At 34.2% G+C, this 24,065-nt stretch overlaps 1 protein-coding gene across 3 annotated transcripts in view; it reads left to right on the forward strand.

The window, feature by feature from the left end:
* Window positions 1-24,065, forward strand: part of CTNNA3 (catenin alpha 3) — a 1,874,587-nt gene that overhangs the window by 375,366 nt on the left and 1,475,156 nt on the right. The window lies entirely within an intron of this gene.

Genomic DNA, 24,065 nt, shown 5'->3' on the forward strand with positions numbered 1-24,065 from the left:
GCAATGTATGAGTGTACCTTTTTCCCCACATCCTCCCCACACCTATTGTTGCTTGTGTTCTTGATAATCACCATTCTAATTGGGGTGAGATGAAATCTTAGGGTAGTTTTGATTTGCATTTCTCTTATTACTAGAGATGTTGAACATTTTTTCATATATCTGTTGATTGCTTGTAGATCTTCTTCTGTGAAGTGTCTGTTCATTTCCTTAGTCCATTTGTTGATTGGATTATTTGTATTCTTGGTGTAGAGTTTTTTGAGTTCTTTATATATTCTGGAAATTAGCGCTCTATCTGAAGTATGAGTGACAAAGATTTTCTCCCACTCTGTAGGCTCTCTCTGCACATTACTGATAGTTTCCTTTGCTGAGAGAAAGCTATTTAGTTTGAATCTATCCCAGTGGTTGATTCTAGCTTTCATTTCTTGTGCTACGGGAGTCCTGTTAAGGAAGTCTGATCCTAAGCCAACAAGTTGAAGGTTTGGACCTACTTTTTCTTCTATAAGATGCAGGGTCTCTGGTCTGATTCCGAGGTCCTTGATCCATTTTGAATTGAGTTTTGTGCAGGGTGAGAGATAGGGATTTAGTTTCGTTCTGTTGCATATGGATTTCCAGTTTTCCCAGCACCATTTGTGGAAGAGGCTATCTTTTCTCCATTGCATATTTTTGGAACCTTTGTCTAGTATGAGAAAATTGTATTTATTTGGGTTTGTGTCCGTGTCCTCTATTCTGTACCATTGATCTAACCTGTCTATTTTGGTACCAATACCATGCCGTTTTTGTTACTATTGCTTTGTAATAGAGTTGAAGATCTGGTATTGCAATACCCCCTGCTTCGCTCTTTCTACTGAGGATTGCTTTAGCTATTCTGGGTTTCTTATTCTTCCAGATGAATTTCATAATTGCTTGCTCTATTTCTGTAAGGTACGTCATTGGGATTTTAATTGGAATTGCATTGAATCTGTATAGCACTTTTGGTAGTATGGCCTTTTTGACAATATGAATTCTGCCTATCCAAGAACATGGGAGATCATTCCATCTTCTAAGGTTTTCTTTAATTTCTTTCTTTAGTGTTCTGTAGTTCTCATTGTAGAGCTCTTTCACCTCTTTTGTGAGATTGATTCCAAAGTATTTTATGTTTTTCTATGCTATTGTGAATGGGGTAGTTTTCCTAATTTCTCTTTCTGAAGATTCATCACTTATGTATAAAAATGCATTGGATTTATGAGCATTGATCTTGTAACCTGCTACTTTACTGAATTCACTTATGAGTTCTAAGAGTTTTCTGGTGGAATTTCCAGGTTCCTCTAAATATATAATCATGTCATCAGTGAACAGGGATAGTTTGAGTTCCTCTTTTCCAATTCGTATCCCTTTAATTTCTTTGGTTTGTCTAATTGCTCTGGCTAGAGTCTCAAGAACGATATTGAATAGAAGTGGTGAAAGAGGGCATCCCTGCCTTGTTCCAGTTTTTGGGGGAATGCTTTCAGTTTTTCACCATTTAGAATGATATTGGCCATGGGCTTAGTGTAAATGGCCTTTACAATGTTAAGGAATGTTCCCACTACCCCAATTTTCTCTAGTGTTTTGAGCATGAAGGGATGCTGTATTTTGTCAAATGCTTTTTCTGCATCTATTGAAATAATCATGTGATTCTTAACTTTTAGTCTGTTGATATGGTGAATGACATTTATTGATTTCTGGATGTTGAACCAACCTTGCATCCCTAGGATAAAACCCACTTGATTGTGGTGCACTATCTTTTTAATACATTTTTGTATGTGATTTGCTAAAATTTTGTTGAGAATTTTTGCATCAATGTTCATTAAGGATATTGGTCTGAAATTTTCTTTCCTTGATGTGTCTCTGTCTGGTTTAGGTATCAGGGTGATATTGGCTTCATAGAATGAGTTTGGGAGGGTTCCCTCCTCTTCTATTTTATGGAATACTTTGAGAAGTATTGGAATGAGCTCTTTCAAGGTTTTATAGAACTCAGCTGAGAACCCATCTGGTCCCGGACTTTTCTTTGTTGGTAGGCTTTTGATGACTTCTTCTATTTCATTGCTTGAAATTGATTTATTTAAGTTGTGTATGTCCTCCTCGTTCAGTTTAGGTAATTCTTATGTCTCTAGAAACTTGTTGATGTCTTTGAGGTTTTCTCTTTTGTTGGAGGATAGATTTTCAAAATAGCTTCTAATTATGTTTTGTATTTCAATTGTGTCTGTTGTGATATTTCCTTGTTCATTCCGAATTTTAGTAATTTGAGTTTTCTCCCTCTTTCTCTTTGTTAGTGTGTCTATGGGTTTATCAATTTTGTTTATTTTTTCAAAGAACCAACTATTTATTTTGTTAATTTTTCTAATTGTTTCTTTTGTTTCAATTTCATTGATTTCGGCTCTGATTTTAACTATTTTTGTATTCTACTACTTTTGGTGTTGATCTGCTCTTCTTTTTCTAGGGCTTTGAGCTCATTGTTAAGTCATTTATTTGTTGATTTCTACTTCTTTTGTTCCCAATCCTGTTCCTCCTTCCACCTCTCAATCCTCATTCTCTACTCCACTGACATTTCTTCTATTTTGATGACATCCTCTCCACCTCCCCTCATGTTAGATTAGCTTCCATATATCAGAGAAAATATTCAAACTTTGACTTTCTGGGTCTGGCTTATTTTACTTAGCCTGATAATCTCCAGTTTCATTCATTTACCAGAAAATGTTATAATTTCATTCTTCTTTATGTCTGAGTAATACTCCATTATGTATATATACATTTTATTTATCCATTCATTTATTGAAGGGCACCTAAGTTGGCTCCACAGCTTGGGTATTGTGAATTGTGCTGCTATAAACATGGATGTGGCTGCATCTTGATAGTATGCTGATTTTAGATCTTTTGGATATATATCAAGGAATAGCTGGGTCACATAATATTTTGAAGGATCTCTATATTGCTTTCCAGAGTGGTTGTACTAAATTTTAGTCCCACCAACAATGTGTAAGTGTATCTTTTCCCCCACATTCTTGTCAAAACTTATTGCTTGTATTCTTGAAAATTGCCATTCTGATTGAACTATCTCTCATATACTTTTTTTTTTTTGCGGTACAGGGGATTGAACCCAGGCACTCTACCAACTGAGCTACATCCCTAGCCCCTCTCTCATATACTTTAAATCAAGTCTAGATTACTTATAATACCTGATACATTGCATATTACTTCATATGCATGGATTCAGTATAATAAACATAGTAAATTCAAATTTCATCTTTTAGATCTTTCTGTGTTTTTTAAAAAAACATTTTCATGCTGTGATTAGTAGACAGTGCAGAAACAGAATGAAAGCTGAGGGAACTCTGACTGTAGTTTCTTTCACACTTACCCAAATCATACCAATTCTCTAAGATCACTCCACTTCTCTATTAAGCACTTCTTGTGTTTTCCAAATAGTTGTAATCTTCCTGATTGTCTTTGGCATTCATTGGCAAATGATGAAGTATCTTTGGGTGTAACGTAAATACCATTCAGATACTTGAGTCTATTAAACTTTTCCTTAATTGTACAAGATATTGATCTTTTAGTATTTCATGAGTGTAGCAAGAATTTGCCAAATACTCTTCCCTACCCATTTCTTAGGTGCTAACTCGAATATTTGTTGAATTAACTTTTACATGCTGCCCATGAGATGACCCACTTCTGTGGCTCTGCCTCTTAGAAGATTACATTTAATCTTTAGGCATACTCTTTTATTCATTGAACAATCTTTTTTGAAAAGATTCTATTTGACCTTTCATTCCTTTTCTTGGAGGTTACAATATGTTCTCTCTTTTCAGAATTTCTTCCAAATTTTTTTTGTTGTTGTTGTTGAACATATACCTGTTTTTTCAGGGTCCTGTAGAAAAACAGAATTAATAGAATATGTAAATATATGTGTGTATAGAAAGGAATTTATTCAATTTATTCACATGATCATGGGATAAATAGTCTTCAAAGTTTTGACTGCAGACTGGCAAAACTGGGAAACTGATAACAGCTCAGTCTAAGAAGCTGGAAGCTTCATGTTCAAGGAGGTCAATGACTCAGTCCTTCAAGTCTGAGGGTTTAAAAGTCCCCTGTAGAGCTAATGGTTCACATCCACATTCAAAGGCTGAAGAATCTAAAGTCAGATGTCCACAGGTGACACTACCAGAAAAGTACCCATTTTCAAGAAGCTTGGAGCACAAGTCAATGACAGCTTCTTCTGCTTTTTTTCAAATAAAACCTATTGGGTGGTACTATATACATTCATTATAGGTGTTCCCCATGCTTTCTGACCCACCCTTCTTGAAATACACTCACAGATACATGCAGAGGTATTATATACCAATTCCCTAAGTATACCTTGATCCACTCAAATTGACAGCTGAAATTAACCATTACAATAATTGAAGGAAATTAAATCCACATTAAGGAATATCTACACTCCCATGTTCATTGCAACACTATCCACAACCTAAATGGCCATCAAAGAATAATTCAATAAGAAAAATCTATGGTGTATTATAGATAATAGATAGATTTATATTTGTGTTTACATCAAATATATAAACATACATATATAATCTTTTTCAGCTTTTTAAAATTGAGACAGAAACTTTTAACATACAGAGGGTCTCATGAAGATGCTCAGGCTGGCTTCAAGCTTCTGATTCTCCTCCCTTAGTCTCTGGAGTTCCTCGCATTACAAAAGGCACGTGCCACCACACCGAGCTTATCATTCAACTTTTAAAAGAAGGATGATATATTTGGGAATGGTGGTAAAAGTTGAAGGCCACCCTCAGTAATTTAGCAACATACTGTCTTAAAAGTGAAAAAGAAATTGGGGATATATCTCAGTGATAAAGCAACCCTGGAATGAAACCCCAGTAACAAAAATATTATGCCATTTACAATAACATGGATGAAGCTGGAGGACTTCATGCTCAGTGAAATGATCCAGACACAGATACAGAATCAAATGATTTTGAGGAAATATTCATTTTTCTGTAGTCACAGGAATAAGAGATTTTCCTTATTTATTTTTGCTGTTAGAATTTCCAAAGAAAAGCCCTAGAATTCCATTTGAAATAGCCTCCAAAAATGAAACAGTTAATACCATTTCCTGGTGCCCAAAATGCAGACCTGCTCCATAGGGATCTTCAACATCTGTACAGCAAAGCAACCTGGGACTCCTAAGCATGGGAGTGAAGCCTAGAGCTGAATGGCAGGCTCTTTTCATAATTTCTAAGTATTTTGGAAAATTTCATATTGATCACATTGCAGCTTCCATTTGAGAACTTGGTCTGTTTTGAATGAAAATTAGTCTTCCAAAAATTGTTTCCTAAAAACTCTCATTCCTATATTTTCATCGTGAGCAAAACGCAAAAGAACATTGCATTATAAGGAAATCAGTTTAGTTTGATAATAGGCATATTGCCTCTGTTATAGTGTTCTGTTTGCTGTGCACTTAATTCTATGCTCCACTCATGACTGAGGATTTTCACATTAGTGTACTCTCAAGTCTTGGGTTTCTTACTTTGATCAGTTGCCTCATGTTAAGTTCGGGCCTGTCAGTTTGCTGCTTTTTAAAATGTGACCAAGAGTCTTTAAAATCTGAACTTTGTTGACTGGTGTAGCTTTCAGAATAGAAATATGATGTTCATCATCTTCACATGATACTTTATTTTTAGTTCTTTTCTTTACCTAAAGGTTATATGTCATTTTTTTGTATTTAATCATGTTAGTAATAACTTTGTAAGATACCTTTCAGATTATAGACACTTTGGTGAAGACCATAGCACATAATTGCCATAGCTGCCCTGTGGACTAGGCAGGCAGATTGTATCACTTTCATTTCACAGATGATGAAACTAAGGCTTACAGGTTTGAAGGTACTTGCTCAAACTGGAGACTATCACTGAAATAAGGTACTCTGCTTTTTTCACTGTTCAGTGTGGTCTTTTATTATTATTTTAAAATAAGGAATTAGGCCAATGGTGACTTTACAATAGTATAGTATTATACTGAAATTTTAAACATATTTGACAAGTATTTAAAAATGTAGGTACTGTTTTCCAAAAAATTTCAAATCTTAGAAGTCCTAGATATAGATATTTACATCCCTTTTAAGTGATTGATACAGTTAGGTGCATAAATACATTGAACAAGTTCTTCATTAGTCATTGCAGACATCTGATAATTGAATATGGTGCATGGCAGCAGAAAATGCATCAAGTGCTCTTATGTGATAGGTGTCTCATAGTTGCCAAGTTGCCTATTCAATGTGCAAAATGCTCCAAAGAAATTCCCCTATGTCCTATTTATGAGAGTAGAAATTAAATAAAATTTCAAGAGCAAAAATCTATTAAACCTTTTTTTCCCCCAGAAATAAAAAGCTTGGACCAAAAACTTGTACCTCAGAATTCAATGAGCCTCAAAAAATTGAGAATAATTTATGCCCAAATTTCCAGAACTCTACTTTAATCAGTTGTTGAATGTCAGTCTAAAGAAAATATTGTTTGGAAAAGATCAAGTTGAAAAACTCATGTTTACAATTGAAATCACTAACTACAAAACTTCCCTCTGGGTATGCTAAACAGAAAAGACTTGGGAGGCTACTAGTTCAACTCTTAACCTGTTCTGATAAATTTCCCTCTTGCTGACTTCTCAGTAGCTCTTTCCTATTAAAAGATACTGTTTTTGTTCTCCCTACTTGCTGCTTTATACTCACATTTAACATTTTAGTTCATGAGTTTTTCTTTTCAGTGGCAATCTCAGAGGTCTATTTGAAAATCTGAATATATTAAATCTACTAAGGTTTATATGAAGTTCAGCAGGGCCCACATTGTTTATGAACTAAACAGAAGTCCAAATTAAAGTATGTTGGATCAGTTAGGATATGTGCTTCCCTAGAGAAAGAGGGCTCTTTTATCTGTGCACTGGATTGCAAACATGCCTCTTTCATTTTAAGTATAAGTCAAAGAGTCTCGAATGTATATCACTGGCTTGGACAGCTCTGTACAAATTCAAAAGGCATCATACCTATGGGCTATAACATATATCTCTGAGCTTTGACATATATTGAATTTCCCTTATCAAGGCAGTAATATTTCTGAAGGACTCCAGCAGATTAGTCAGGAATGGCTTTTTCTACTGGCAATTGAGATTGTTCTCTGTAATTAAACTGCTTTCCCAAGCATTCTGCAAAGATTTTTTACTATGTTAGTCTCTGATTGATAGCTTTTTAGTTTGTCTCTTACTCTGTAATGAAAGAGAGGTACTTGGCTTACCTGTTTCTTTGGTTTACTCCCTAACTTAATATCTAACCACAGCATAAAACAAAAAGCAAAATGTGTGGCCATTGGATAATTAAGGAAACAAGCATTGCTTTTTAAATTATATTTGCTACAGTACACCTCCTGAGCTCCATGTACTAGATTTTAAATTCTTATACACCTATTTGTTCATCTCTACCAAGGAAGAAGTCCCTAGAAAGCAGCTTTTTGATGAGGACTTACTTATTGCTCATTATTTATGTTAATTTGTGTGAGAGAATATTGATTTACTACAGTGTAGGCCCTATTAACTGATTAACCTAAGACCAATTTCCAATCCCTTCCTCTTTTGCTAACTTCCACTGTAAAGTCTTAGAAAATTCAATGCTTATCAGCTTAGCTATACTTGCAGGCAGTCAGTGTCATATGACCTTTTTGACCTCCCTTGAAAGTATTTCTGTCCACCGAGATGTTAAGATTTTTTTTTTTTTTTCCTGATAAAAGTCACAGATGTGACTAGTGCTGCTGTTTCCTCCCTGCCTTAGTCCATCTGGGCTGCTATAACACAATACCATAAACTGGGTAGCTATTAAACAAAATTTTATTTTTCACAGTTATGAAAGCTAGGGAATCCAAGATCAGGCACACCCAGATTTGGTGTTTGGTGAAGCCCCAAAAACATTTCTTGAATGTGGGAATGACCTTGGGGCTATGAACTATTGATGTCATTCTACTGTAGACAGTTGCCCTCATACATTTGTTTCAGAATAAACTACTTATTTTGGATTTTGTTAGCCAAAAACATTCCTAATTAGTATATCATAGTCATTGGCTACCCTCAACAAAATGGAAGAGTTTTGTTTTCATTAGAATAGGGTTTCTCACCCTTGGTATTATTGACATTTAGTGTCAGATAATTATTGTGGGAACTGTCATCTACATTATAGGATTTTAACAGTATCATTGGCTTCTATTCATTAGGTGATGGTAGCATTCCACAGTTATAACAACCAAGAATGTCTTCAGATAATGACAAATGTTGGTATAGGAAGGGGAGTCATTGTTGAGTCCAACTCCTGTGTTTTACCATGAAAAAAGCTGTCACACAGCTAGTAAGTGGTAGCTCTTCTGATGCCACTTATAGTTTTCTCATAATTGCAGCAGAACCAAGTATATGACTAAATAATTTTAATAGTTTGGACAAGACAAAGAATAATATCTTGAACTTTTAATACCTTAGTGTCAAACATGATTCAAGAACATGTTTCTTCTGAGGTTGTACCATTTAATGTTCAGTCTCACAACTATGTGCATTTCAGAGTTGTATTCTTAAGATGTATACAGGGAAATAAGTGAAGTAATTTGTATATTTGATATTCCATGATGGAAGAGTTCTTAGCTTGATGAAATGAGTAAAAATGATTATAAGACAAAATTCTTTCTCCTAAAGCATCTTATCCTTCCTGTTTCTTCTCTCTGTAACCCTCTTCCTATTGATAACCATAAGGTTGCTCTTTTATTTCTTTTAGATGTCTGCCCATCATTTAATCAGTGATAATATTCTTATATCACCCAGTGTAAAAAAAGAAAAGTAAGCCAGAAGGATGATATTAAAACAATCTAACCCTATTCCTTATTGAGTTATTTATTTATTCATTCATTTATTTTTTATTTTTAAGGTGGAAACTTTACATACCTTTAAAGTTTCAACTGATACATAATCAGAGTTTGGCAAACTATAGCTCTTGAACCAAATCTGGCTACTTTCCTGTTTTTATAAATAATGTTTTATTAGATCACAGTAATATCCATTTATATACTTATTATCTCTAGTTGTTTTTGTGCTAGAATAGCAGAGTGGATTAACTAACAGAGACCATATGACCAACAAAGTCTAAAATTTTTTGTTTCTGGCTCCTTATACAAAAATTTTGTGAAAACTTGTAGAGCTGTAAAGAAATTTTGAAGATCATGTAGTACACTGCTCTGAAAATCTTAAAAATGTCCACTCCTATAAACAAAAGTAAGTTTTGTATAAATTGTAACATTTGCTAGGAACTATCTGAGGCACTAGAGATACCACATCAAACCTAACACCTAAGTGACTGACCTCATGGAACATATAATTTTCTGAGGAGAGACAGATCTATGTTAATACATTTTATGTATTTGTATTTTAAAAATTATGTACAAAACATGCAGTGAAGTTTCCCTTGTCTCCCTTATCTATACAACCTCACCCATCCATCAGCATAATTAAAGTTTTTTCTTACATATTTTTTCAGAGATTCTTCATATGCATATAAGAAAACATAGTCTTATTATCTTATAATTTTATAGAAAGTAACAACTGTACAACTCTTCTACAGCTTGCTTTTTCTACTTGACATTATAAGTTGGAGATCTTACCACATCAATCCATACAGAGATTCACCTTATTCTTTTTGTAACAACTTCAGATTATTCAATTCTAAAGGTTACCAATATTTATTTCATCAGTCCTTTACTGATACACCTTTTAATTGTTTAAAATATTTGTACTATGTACCAATAATGTAATAGCATCACACAAAAACAATATGTATGTATGTACACAGACATATATAAAATTGCACAAGTGAACAAATATTATCAGCAGGATATAGTCTCAGAAATGAAGTTCGAGGATAAAGGGACATGCATTTATAATTTGTACAAATATTGTCTAAAATGCCTTCCATAATTGTCACAATTGGTGAGAACAGCCTAAAATATAGAGTATCATTAAGCTTTGGTTGTTTTCTAAGCTGATAGGCAAAAGACATTAGTGTGGTTTTAATTTGCATTTTTTCAGGAAGGTTAATCATGTATATACTTACACATATCTATTCCTATCCTTTGCCCATGTTTATTTTGAGTTGTTTCTTACTGATTTTTTGGAAGCTTTTTAATATATGGGGAGATCAACTATAATATGGCTTGAAGTAATTCTTCCATTTTGTTGTTTGTGTCTTAAATTGTTTTATGGTGTCTTTTTGCCATATGAAGATTTTTATTTTAGTCAGATTAAAAAAATTATATTGACTCAGTATTTTTTAGAACTCCTTCTTCCCCTCCCTTAGGGATTCTCACATGGTTGCAAGTTATGCAAGCAAATCTTTGATCTGTTTGGAAGGTATGCATGTAGAGTGTAATGAGTTAATGTCAGGTATGAATCTAATTTTATTTAATTTTTACTCTAGATAGTTACCCAGTTTTTCCAACAGCATGTTTTAGGTCACACGTCTTTCCTAACTTGTTTGAGAGGTCACCTTCTCTTTGTAATACATTCTGATAATGAATTAAAATCTATCTTTTATATTTAAATTCTTCCCATTCACTCTATAGTATTAGTGCTTTAATTATCACTACTTTAAAAATATATTTGTTGAGGCAAAATAAAATGCATGTATTTTATGGGTATAATTTGATAAGTTTCAAAATGTTTACGGTGAAATCATCACCATAATCAAGACAATGAATACAACTAAAACTCTCTAAAGTTTTCTCCTGCATCTTTGTAACATTTTCCTTTTCTCTTTCATTTGTTGCCTATTGGTCTTTCCTCCCCAGGCAACCACTGATCTACTTTATATCACTGTAGATTAATTTATATTTTCTAGAATTTTTATTTTTTTAATTTTTTAAATATTTTAAATTAAAAATCATAAATTTACATAGGGCAATGTTGTTTGATTCATTCTGTTATTTTTTTCCCTTTCCCCCCCCACCCCTCCCACCCCTCTTTTTCCTCTATCCAGTCCTTCCTTCCTCCATTCTTACCACCCTCCTTATCCCTAACCCTAAACCTAACCCTAGCCCTAACGCTTACCCCTCCTAGCCCCCCTTATATGTCTTTATCCACTTTTCAGCGAGACTCATTAGTCCCTTTAGTTTTTGAGATTGCTTATCTCACTTAGCATGATATTCTCCAATTTTCATCCATTTTGCCTGCAAATGCCATAATTTTATCATTCTTCATGGTGGGAGTAATATTCCATTGTATATATATGCCACAGTTTCTTTATCCATTCATCAACTGAAGGACATCTAGGTTGGTTCCACACTCTGGCTATGGTGAATTGAGCAGCTATGAACATTGATGTGGCTGGATGATCTCTGTAGTATGCTGATTTTAAGTCCTTTGGGTATAGGCCAAGGAGTGGTATAGCTGGGTCAAATGGTGGTTCCATTCCAAGCTTTCTGAGGAATCTCCATACTGCTTTCCAGAGTGGCTGCACTAATTTGCAACCCCACCAGCAATGTATGAGTGTACCTTTTTCCCCACATCCTCGCCAACACCTATTGTTGCATGTGTTCTTGATAATCGCCATTCTAATTGGGGTGAGATGAAATCTTAGGGTAGTTTTGATTTGCATTTCTCTTATTACTAGAGATGTTGAACATTTTTTCATATATCTATTGATTGCTTGACATCTCTGTGAAGTGTCTGTTCATTTGCTTATGCCCATTTGTTGATTGGATTATTTGTACTCTTGGTGTAAGAGTTTTTTGAGTTTCTTTACCTATTCTGGAAATTAACGCTCTATCTGAAGTATGAGTGACAAAGATTGTCTCCCAACTCTGTAGGCTCTCTGTTCACATTACTGATAGTTTCCTTTGCTAGAGAGCAAGCTTTTAGTTTGAGTCTATCCCAGTTGTTGATTCTTGCTTTTATTACATGGAATCTTGTGATATGTACTCTTTGTTCTTAGTGTTCTTTTACCTCACAATAATTTTTTTAAGATTCATTCATGGTGTATGTATCAACAGATTTCTTGATTGCTGAATAATATTCTAATAGTGGGATACCACTATTGAATTATTCCATTCATCTATTGATGGATACTTGGGTTATTTCCAAGTCTTTTGGTTATTACCAAATAAATCTGTCGTGAACATCATGTATAAGTCTCTTTTTCTACTCAAGCTTATACATGAATAAGTAACAATTTGAGCTTCAGTGCTTCACAGTGATCTTTTTCTGTATTTTACTGTCAATCTACTCTCTTAGACAACTGTTATTTTTCCTCAATCGTCCAATATTTCCTTCACCATCCTGGAAGTGCAGTGGCTGAATCACATGGTAGATGAATGTTTAATGTTTAAAAGCTGCCAACTGTTTTCCAAAGTGGTTGTGCCATTTTATGCCCTACCATCTGTGTGCAAGAGTTTCAGTTGGTCCACATTCCTGCTAACAGTTGATAGTGCTAGTTCAGCTGTTCTAGGTTATATAGCAATATTTCATTTGGTTTGAATTCTATTTCCTAATGATGGCAAACATCTTTTCATGTTATTTGCCATCTGTATATTCTCTTGGGTGACACACCCGTCTAATCTTTTGCTTATTTAAAAATTGAATTATTCGTATTGAATTTTAGAAATTCTTTCAAATATTCTAGGTATAAATTCACTGTGGAATATTTGTTTTCAAATATTTTCTCTCAGTTGGTGATATGTCTTGTTTTGTAACAATACCTTTTGAAGAGCAAAATCTTTTAGTGTTGATGAATTCCAATTATTTTTCTTTATAGTTAATTTCTTTTTATTATTTTATGTCCCACTTAAAGAAATGTTTTGCCAGTATCACTAAGCTGATATCACTCAGATTTTCTTCAATGTTTCTTCTTGGAGTTTTAAAGTATTAGCTCTTACATTTAAAAAGTCTGAGATTCAGTTTGAGTTATGTTTTTGTTTTGGTGGGAGGTAAAGTTGAGGTTCATTTTTTTGTCTTTTTGCATGTAGTAATTTTCTAGTACCACTTGTTGAACAGATTTTTCTCAGTGAATTTCCTTGTATTTTTGCTAAAAATTTATATATATGTGACTCTATTTCTGGTCTATTCTATTCCATTTACCTATACAACTGTCATAAACCCAGTGAGAGAAGTTATACAGTCTAAAACAACTTTTTTTAAGTTCCTTTAAAGAGCATTTTTGCTTTTTTTCCCATTTAATATATATAGTAGTTCTCCTACCTTCACCCTTTATTGTTCTTCTTTTAATAGGTTTCCTTGTTATTCTTGGCATGTCTATTATACATGAGTTTTGGGTCAGCTACTTTATAAAGAAAATAATCACATCAACAACAAATTTCTCTAAGCCAGTTGCTGTATTTTTATTGTGATAGTGTCATATTTGTCAATTATCTTAAGGAGTATTGGACATATTATTATGTTGAATATTTCTAGCCAATGAAATTCCATCTCCTGAGGTGGTCTTTTTTGTTTCAGTTGTATTATTCATATAGATCTTGCACATATTTTATTAAGTGTATTTTAATATTTTACCTTTTTTTGCTAGTATAAATGGTATCTTTTATTTTATATATAAAGTCTCTCACTTTCTCTGAATTAATATGTACCTTACTACTTTACTGAAATCTCATATTGATTTTACTACTTGTTTTCAGTTGATTCTGTTGGGACTTTCAGATATGTAATGTCTTGTGGAAGATATAACATCATATTTGATGTAGATTAAAATAAAGCAAAAAAGAGAAAAATATTGTTGATTCGTGACAGAGGAGAGCAATATACTTAAGAAAGTTGGGAGTCAGCGTTCATGTGGAGAGATTTTGTTAGATAAGCTGTAGTTTATTCACACTAGTGGATGAATGAATTCCAGGTTACTTCCTATGGGTTAGATAAGACATTTTATTCACATGAGTAGATTCATGGGTTCTAAGTAATGAAGAGATTTAAATGACCTTGAAGTGCCTGGAGGACAAGCTTATTGAAGGATAAGAGTTTAAGAATTTGTGGTTTGAGGTATTGGAAGATTCAGTAATATTGAATGAAAAGGGACTGATGATAGTGAAATAATAATTGAAATCTTATAGGAATTATGGAAACTGATGTAAACTGCAACTAAGTGTTAAAGTTGCTTAGTCTAATGGCATAAGTTGTAATTCTGGATATTTAGAGGGAGATGGAAAGAACAGTGTTCTAGAATGATAAGGAAGCAGGACAGTAATAGTGGAATATGGAAGAGAATTTAGACATCATTTGAGGGACCTGTAAGGAAAGAGAGTTCTTAGAGAATAGCTAAATTTTATTAGAGCAAAAAGGTGGAGGCAATACTCAGGAAGAGATAAAACATTAGGGATTTTCTGATCTTCTGAGGACATAGTGTAATGAGTTCTGATTCTGGGAAGATAAACTGAGATTAAAGGATGCATAAACCTGAGAAGCCTAGTGGTGAGAGACAATTCAGAAACATTGAATTTCCTGTGGTGACAAAGAAAACTTGGTGGAATTACTCTTGATATTTATAAAGACTGTGAGTGTTGTAGGGAGTTTGGGACCTTATAACTCCTACAGATAATGACGTAGAGACTGGGATAAGGGCAGTGTGACTTGGAGAATAAGAAGATCTGGGATTCCCTTTCACTATGAATTGTATACATGTACTACTGACCTAATACAGATCATACATGGAACAGTGTATATAAAGAATTAATTATTTTTCAAAGATTGGCTAATCAGAGTAACTTTGATTTATTACATAATCTATCAAGACAATCTATATACTCAAGGTGACCTTGATGTTCTTGATTGTGAATTAATGATGGTGGATGAGTATCCATATTTTAGTTATATTAAAACATTTTCTTTGCCTGCCTTCTTTTCAAAACAAATTAACTCATGAGTGATAAAAAGTCAGCATAGGAACCAAGGTGAGAGCTTTCTTTTTTTGTGCTTTTATTATTTGTATAATCAGTTGTCATTAATCATTTTTATAATCATCTCAGTATTCCCTTGCAAGAATAGCAAGAATATCCCCCCTTGCATTTTGCAGTGTTTAGATAGCACTAGGTAATGTAGCTGTAAATTAACTTCCCATGGCAATACATACTATGCTACTTTGCAAAGTGATGAAAGCTAGGAGGTATGTGTTTTATTATTAACCCCTCCTAATTCTTTCTGCATATCTTGTGAAATCTATCTCTCTTTTTATGGTTAACCTAGGAACAGGGAAGAGACTGGTGTAATCTCTTTTTTAAATACTGTTAACCTAGTGTCTTCTATTTTTGATCAAAATAAATACAAAGAGAAGTTCTGATATTTTCTTCCCATATCCTAGAGGATGCCTCATTTTGGTGATCAATGACAGGTTAGTGTTTGTTATTGGAAATAAGAAAACAGGAATAAATAAACCAATGTTATTCTCAGATATCATCTGGAAAATAACTGATTGTTAATTTGGAAGGAGTTAAAAGATTTTCCATTGAGTATTTATGAGTGTAGTATTTTCATGGTCCTTGTATTATCATTTGCTCATATATACAGGAAGTGTTTCATTCCTTTTCAAATGAGAAATTGGCACTCTAGATTGTTATTAGAAAGGTCTCATAGAAAGTTCACATTGTCATCCTAATTTAAACATTTGACTACTCTAAAAACCTGCAACTAAACCCATTGTTCTCAATATTTGAATACAATTTTGAAGAAAAGCCATGATTTTTTTTGCTGTGTACACTTTTCTTAGCCTAATTTTATAAGATCTTTTTGCTCATTAATATGTGTACTTCTGCTTGTGTGCTCTTGGATTCCCTAGATGTTTTGTTTTGAAGTAATATAGTTAGTGAATATTATTAGATTGTAGAATAAATATATTGTTTACTGCTGAAGAACCCCTTTGGCTTCTCATCACCCTCGAAAACCTTTAAATCTACAGCAATGAGATTTTAACTTCTTCTCTTTTGTAGTTTGTTTATTTCCTCTTTAAAAAATAAAAAATGTAGATGAATAATTCAAGCTCCAAATATACAAATGGGCAATTTAGCCTAGATATTTGGAGCATTTATCTTTGCAAGTTTGAAGGTACTTATCACTTTACTTGCTAGGTGCTCAGAAAAGCATGCTAAAAATATTAAACTCAGCAATAAATTTCTCTTAATTTAAGTGTCACAACAAACTTGCAGGGCTATTTTGGAGATATGAGCAGCCCATTCATCTCCCAAGCCTGTTGACTGACCCAATAGGGTAAATCTATGTCCATTTTCTTTTTTTTGTCTTATATTTTGCTTTCATTGGTTCTTCAACAGGTATACAATGCTTATAAAGCAAGACCTTTGTATGTTCTAACAATAGGAAATGTTAGGAAGGCTAACTTATGCATTGTTAATGTAATAAGTTTGAAGGAAAGTCAGTATGAGGCCAAGAATGGAGGTAGAGTGAGCTGTTGGTTGAAAGATTATCTGGAAAGGCAAGGGTTTGCTTAATTTGCCATTCACTGCTGAAATTCATGTTTCTTCATTATAGTTTTGTTATGGTAACCTCATTTGGTAGGCAGTTAAGATTCATTTTCCAATAAAAATACCATTCCTCTGCTGCAGTCTTTGGCAATAGTTCTCTTTGAAATTCCTTTGGAAATTATTTATCTTAAATGTTGATTGATTCATTCACATATTCATTTACTTAACAGAATATTTATTGAGTTCCATGTTCTATGCTTGATGGTGAAAATATTTTTAATTTTTTATTTGCATTTATTTTATGCTGAATTATTTCTCTGACATAAGCTTTTGTTTTTTTCAGTTTCTTTTGAGATATGTTTTTCTTCCATATATCCTCCTGTTCTGGTTAAGGAACGATTTGTTTCCTTTTCAGTGAAAGTCATCTCAGTGTGACAGGAGAGCTCATGTACGGGTTAATCTGACTCTGAACTCTCTAAGCACAACTGGCCTATTCACTTGTATAGTCAATAAACAGAGAATCTATATCTAAACCTTTAAGTTCAGCATTACTCTCTGTATTTTTAAGCACATGGCAACAAAAATTCAGCACTCTTTTTGGGCCATTCCCTTTGCTTCCCCCCTACTGTTTGGCTTGGGCACCCCTGTCAACTTCACCATTGTAATGCTGGAATGGCACACATCGCTTCTTTTTAAGTAACATCTTTAGATGCTTAGTAAATTTTCAGAAATCCCTATTAAAAAATGGCCTGGGAAATTTCACAGCTGTTATTAAGGAGAACATACATGAAGTTTGGGTTTTCTGGGTCAAGTGAATAGAGAACCAGTTTAGAGATGACCTCAGGCTGCTTACAGAAAAAGATGGTGGGAAAAAAAAAAATCAGAGTATCTGAACTCAAACAGTATAAAGTCCCATACGATTATGTAAATAATTTTATTGTAGCACATATTAATTGACCTTAATCATTTAATGTATGCATCCTGTCTTCTCAGCTCCTTAGAATAGTTCTTATTTGTTGATGACGATGATGATGATTTGCTTGTCAGGGGACATTATAGGTAGACACCAAATTTAGCTATTAGATTGCTAGCACTCTTTCAGAACATAGTACTTGAATAGCAGCACTAATTCCAATTTTTTTTAAGACAATAATGAATTACTAAAAGTGTACCGAATTAAAGTTTAAGGAGTTTCACAAACCTGTACCCAGTGGTTGTACCCTGGCTGCCACAGTCAAGTAACTTGAGGAGCTGGGGCTACTTTCTCCTCTTCTCTCTCCTCTTACTCATCTATTTATGTTGTTCATATCATTAACATAGACTAATGAAAACAGAATCTCAGTGTGGGGTCCACTGTAAGGCACCTGATCTGGAGAACAACTATGAAAATGTTCCTATCATCTACATTTTGCAGACAAGAACCCTGACATTCAAAAAGTAAAGTAAGTTGTCTAAAGGCATGAAGTCAGAAAGTTTCAGAGGCAGAATCTGAACCCAAATCTTCTAGTTATAAAATCTTTCCTATTTCCAAATGTAGTGCTGCCCCTCAAATGTGTCACTTGTGTGTCCCTACCATCTCTTTTTTGTAGAAACTGGGGATTAAACATAAGGCCTCATGCATGCTTGGCAAGTGCTGTATCATGAGCTACACACTCCTAGCCCTTTTTTATTTTAAGTTGCCCTTGTTGAATTTGAGATTCTTCTGCCTCAGACTTCTGAGAAACTGGATTACCAGACTACACCCAGCAGCTGCCATTTTTTGTTTTAATATTTTCTGGATATTTCTCTTCTCTAAACTGGCCATAATGTACATACCTAGGAATAATTATCTGTGAAAGGATGTAGGAAAAGAATGTGTACTGAGTGTTCCCTGTTAGGACTGGTAGTTTCAGGAAAAGACTTAAAGGTAGAGGAGATAGTAGAAATTCTATTAACTTCAGAATGTTTACTTTTATTTGTTTAATCCATAGTTATGGTATTGGGGGAAATACTCAACTGCAGTAGAACAGTAAATTGGAATTATGAGTTAGCTATGACATAGATAATGCACAGAAGAAATGGAATATCAATCTTAACTCTGAGTAGCATGGTTAACTTGCAATGCCCTGCCATGAGCTATAAATGCCCCTCCCCTTGCCCTGCTCTCTTTGCAGAAAGGGTCTTACAAGAAGGAATATATTCCTTGGGAATTTTTCACTTGTTGGAAAAGAGACTTTGCCTTATTATTCCTTTGCCCTGTGGGAATTTTATCACTTGGAAAATTGTCCCAAGTCAAGGAATAAATACATCAGCATAGTTACCACCTGCTCAGTGCTCTAAAAACTGTAATGGGAGAAGGTATGGGTAATATAAAGGAATAGTCTGTTCAAACCATGCAGACTGTGGGTTGTTTCCTCTTAGCATTTTAATCATCATTGAAGACAGATTTTAGGGGGTCTTGGGATCTGGTTGATATTGTTTGTTAGATACCAGTCACTTTTTCCTCTAGTCATCTCTATAATCCACACTTCTGTTATTACACTTAACATTATTGTGTGAAATAAACTCATTTATGTCTCTCTCCAGCCACTGTGCATTTTTTAAGGCAAATGTGTTTTTTTTTTTTTTCAACTTGTTTATCTAGTGCCTAGCATAGTGCTTGGTATGTAATAAATGCCTAGTACATGTTTCAGTGAATTAATTTGTATTTGTTTTTGATGCTCTTTTCCAGGAAATGGAATTTTGAGCCTGACTTCTGGTTGATATTAAATTATTCTCTCTAGCAGAGTGTGTCAGAGTGTTTCAGAAAGTGCATAAACTCCCAGCAGTTATCTTCCCAGGCCACCCTCTTTTCCTCTTGTTAGGAAACAGTTTTTATCATAGTAAATAGCCCATTTGGGGGTGGTTCATCCAGCCTTTTATATCAAATTAACGTAACAGGAAGTTACAAATTTGCTTTTGGCCAGAAAGCACCAAGTTTGATAGCTTCTCTTTGAAAGGTAACTTTGCATTAATTTACTCTACTTTATTCATGAAAGGTATGAAAATCTATAAACGTTTTATAGCTATTCAGAGGTGGTAAACAACATTTTGGTCAACCATTTATGTTTTTAATGAGCATGTTTTTTATGCCTTTGCATATCATTTTTGAAAAATTATAGCCTAGTTTGTGGTTTAAATACCTGGTTACATTATCTTGTTTGTAGATGATGCTCTGAAATGAAGTTTCAGTGGTATATAATATTCAGAAAGTGTGAATTTTTTGCCTTATGCCTAGTTGTCAGAGAGCTTTTTTTTTTCTGTTTTCAATTTTATTTTAAATTTACTTATAGTAAAATTCACTCATGCTTCTGAGTTTCAGCAAATGGGTAGAGTCAGATAACTATCATCACAGTAAAGATACAGAACAGTTCCAACAAACCTCCTTGGGATTCCTGTATGTGCTCACTTTGAAGTCAGATCTTCCTCATACTTTTAATATCTGAAACCACTGATCTGTTGTGCCTTGTCCAGAATATCATATAAATGGGAGGAATCATACAGTATTAGCCTTGAGTCTGACTTCTTTCACTTAGCACAAATCATTTGAGGCCTACCACTTTTTCGCATGGATATTGTGGTTTATGCAGGAATAGTCATAAGTGAAATGATTGGATTATGAGTTGTGACCTAATCAGTCCATCCTAGATTGAATGAACTGATTGGGCAGTAACTGTAGGCAGGTGGGGTGTGGCTGAAGGAGATGGCCACTGGGTTATGCCCAGAAAAGTTTGTTCTTCCTGTGACCCCCTTCCTCTCTCTTTCTGCTTCCTGATCCCACCATGAGCTGAGTTGTTTTCTTCCTTTGGGCCCTTTTATCATAATATGCTACCTCCCCTTAGAACTAGGGCAGTGGAGTTGGTCATTTATGGGCTGAAACCTCTGAACCTGTGAGCCCCCAAAAAACTTTCCTTTCTCTAAGTTGTTCTTGTCAGGTATTTTGTTCACAGCAGTGCAAAATCTTACTAAAACCAAGTATCAATAATTCTTCTTTATTGCTGAGTAGTATTTCATAATGTGGACATATTGCTGTTTTTTTTTTTTTAATCTAGATTCCATTTGAGAAACTTGTAGATTATTTACATCTTTTGATGACTATGAAGAAATCTGATCCAAACATATGGATTGGGGGGTGGGATATGAACAGGGGTTTTAATTTTATTTAAGTAAATATCTAGGAGTAGAATTGCTGGATTATTTGCTAAATATGTGTTTAACTTTATAAGAAACTAGCAAATTGTTTTCCATAGTGGCTATACTGTTTGACATGCTCATTAGCAACATATGAGGGTTCCAGCTGTCCTGCATTCTTACTATTACCTGGTATTATTTCTTTTATTGTTGTCATTGTGTGAGGTATATAGGAATGTCAAGATATTTCTCAGTTGTCTTGGTTAACTTTCTTTGTTGGTGGTAGTAGACTTTTATTACATAAATAACTGTTTTACTTCCCTTTTGGTGATCATTAGCACAGAGATCATTTTGGCCATGATTGTAAAATTTAAGATTGATATTGGTATTCTAGGCAAGTTCTTTAGTCTATTTATGAAGGAAACTCATATGGTATGAGAAAAATCTCAATATTACTATGGATTATAACTGAACTTTTATGACTTATGATTTTACAATAAATGAAAGCAACAGCTCCTCCCCACTCCCTGCCCCATTTAACTCTTTCCCTTTTGTACATTGCCCCCAGCAGTTCAGTCTTTCTACCTGTTGCTTTCTTCTTGCCATGATTTATTCATTACTTTTCACTGATTACCTTACCACTCTGGTAAGTTCTAGTAGTAGTTAAGGGCAGAGACTCTTATGTTATCTAGACTTTTTTTTTTTTTTTTTAAGTGCTCCCACACACCAGCTGAATGAACTTGGCAAATCTCAGCATTAGTTTTTCATTTCAAATAGGCAATGATAGGAACTACATAAAACATTTTGCACAAGTGGTTGGTATGTCAGAAATTAGTAATTAAATATCATCTGTAACAATAGTCATCTTGTTTGCCTAGTTTTGTTTGCCAAAACTCACCATTGCAAATTTTCTGACCTAATTAAGTTCATCTCCTGGGTGCCTTGACACCTTGCTTTAATTCTTTTGTGTAATATTTCCCTTATAGGTGTGATTAATCCATGTCTGAGCATGTGTGATGACCAAGTGGGTAGGTCATAAGGATTTGCTTTAGCCTAGTAACCCTAGGCTGAGTATGGAGAGGAGTAATTAGCAAAACCTAGTAGGAGATACCCTGGGACAGCCATTAGGGCATGCTGTGCTTTTTTTTTTAAACTTGTATTCTGTAAGAACATTTAACATGAGATCTACCCTCTTAAACTTTTAAATGTACAATACAGTATTGTTAACTGCAGGTTCAATGGTTTACAGCAGATCTCTGGAACTCAATTCATCTTGCTTAAATGAAACTTTGTGACCCTTGATTAGCAACTTTGCATTCTTTCTTCTTTAGTTCCTGGGAACCATCATTCCCACTCTTTATTTTAGATTCATTATGTGAATGAATTATACATTACCTATCCTTTGTGAGATGTTTCACTTATTATAATATCTTAAAGGTTCACCATGTTGTTCCATATTAAGAATTTCTTTCTTTTTTTTGGTACTGGAGGTTGAACCCCAGGCATTATCCATGATAAGCATACATTCTACCACTCTGGGGTCACACCTCCAGCCTCCTCTGTTTTGAAGACTGAGTAACAGTGTATTAAACATAGATACCACATTTTCTTTATCCATTCATCTATTGGACATTTAGGTCTTTTTATATTTTAGCTATTGTGAATAGAAGTTCAGTGGATTAGACAAAGGGGAATGAAGGGAAGGGCGGGGTAGGAATGAGAAAGACAGTGGAATGAACCATACATAACTTTCCTACATTCATATATGAATACACCACCAGTGAAACTCCACATCATGTACAACCACAATAATTGGATCCTAATTAGAATAAGTTATATCTCATGTTTGCATAATATGCTCTACTATCAACTATATCTAGAAAGAACAAATTTTTAAAAAGTAATAAAAAAAATACTACTGCACTGAACCTGGCAGTGCTAAAACTCTTTGAGATCTTGATTTTGCTTCTTTTGGATAAATACCTAGAAGTAGGATTGCTGGTTTTATTTTTAATTTTTTGAGGAAACTCCTTGATGTTTTCCATAGCAGTGGCACCATTTTGTAGTGTGAAAAGATTCCAATTTCCCTATGTCCTTACCGATGCTTAATTTTTCTCTTTTTGATAATGGCATCTATAGTTTGGATCTATAGTATCCCATAAAGGCTCATGTATTAAAGGTCTCCAGCCCATGGTGCTGGTGAGCTTAAGATGTGGGGTCTAGTGGTTGGTTTTAGGTCATTGGAAGTTTGCCCTAGAAGGGGATAGCAGGACTCCAGCCTCTTCTGCCTCTCTCTCACTTTCCAGCCATGAAGTAAACAATGTTGATTCATCATGTGCTACCACAGTGATGTCTTGCTGTAGGCTCAAAACAATGGGGGCCGGGTGTGGTGGCGCATGCCTGTATCCAAGCAACTTGGGAAGCTGAGGCAGGAGGATCACCCATTCAAACCCAGCCTCAGCAAAAGCGAGGCATTAAGCAACTTAGTGAGACCCTGTCTCTAAATAAATACAAAATAGGACTGGGGTAGGCTCAGTGGTTGAGTTCAATACCTGGTACCAAAGTGGGGAAAAAAAAATGCAAAACCTTTAAAATGTAAACCTTTAAAAGTATGCCAAACAAACCTTTCCTCTTTATAAGTTGATTATCTCAAGTATTTATTACAGTAATAGAAAGCTTTACAATAGCCATCTTAAGAGGTTGGAGGTGATATCTCATTGTGGTTATGATTTGCATATTTTTAATGATTAAATGATGTTGAACATTTTTCCTAGAGTGGCATTGAGCCATTTGTATTTCTTCTTTAGGTCTTTTGCCAATTTGTAAATTAGAGTATTAGTCTTTTTTGCTATCGCATTATAAGAGGCGCTTATAAATTTTGAAATTAACTCCTTCTCAGATAAATGATTCGTAAATATTTTCTCCAGTTCCATATGTTACCTTTTCACTTTGTTTCCTGTGTTAAAGCTTTTAAATTTGATGTAGTCCTATTTGCTTATTTTTGCTTCTATTGCCTATGCTTTGGTATCATATAAAAAAAAATCATTGTTAAGACTGAAGTCATGAGATTTTCCTGTCTTCTTCTAGGAGTTTGGTAGTTTCAGGTCTTATGTTTAAATCTTGAATACATTTTGAGTTGATGTTGTGTTTGTGTATGCATATGTATGTGTGCGTATAGTGAAATTGTGTAGGATCTAATTTCTTTCTTTTGTATGTGGGTATCTTATTTTCAAAATACCATTTTGGGAGAGATTTTTTTTCCACATTAATTTTGGGCCCCTTGTCCAAGTCAGTTTGACCTTTTGCTGCTTGTTGCAGTCAGTTTTGCATCATTGTGATATAAGACCTGGTAAGAACAACTTTGAAGAGGAAAAGTTTATTTTGAACTATGGTTTCAGAAGTTCTGTCTATGGCCAA

This window comes from Sciurus vulgaris (genome assembly GCF_902686455.1).
Source record: "Sciurus vulgaris genome assembly, chromosome: 4".
NCBI lineage: Eukaryota > Metazoa > Chordata > Mammalia > Rodentia > Sciuridae > Sciurus > Sciurus vulgaris.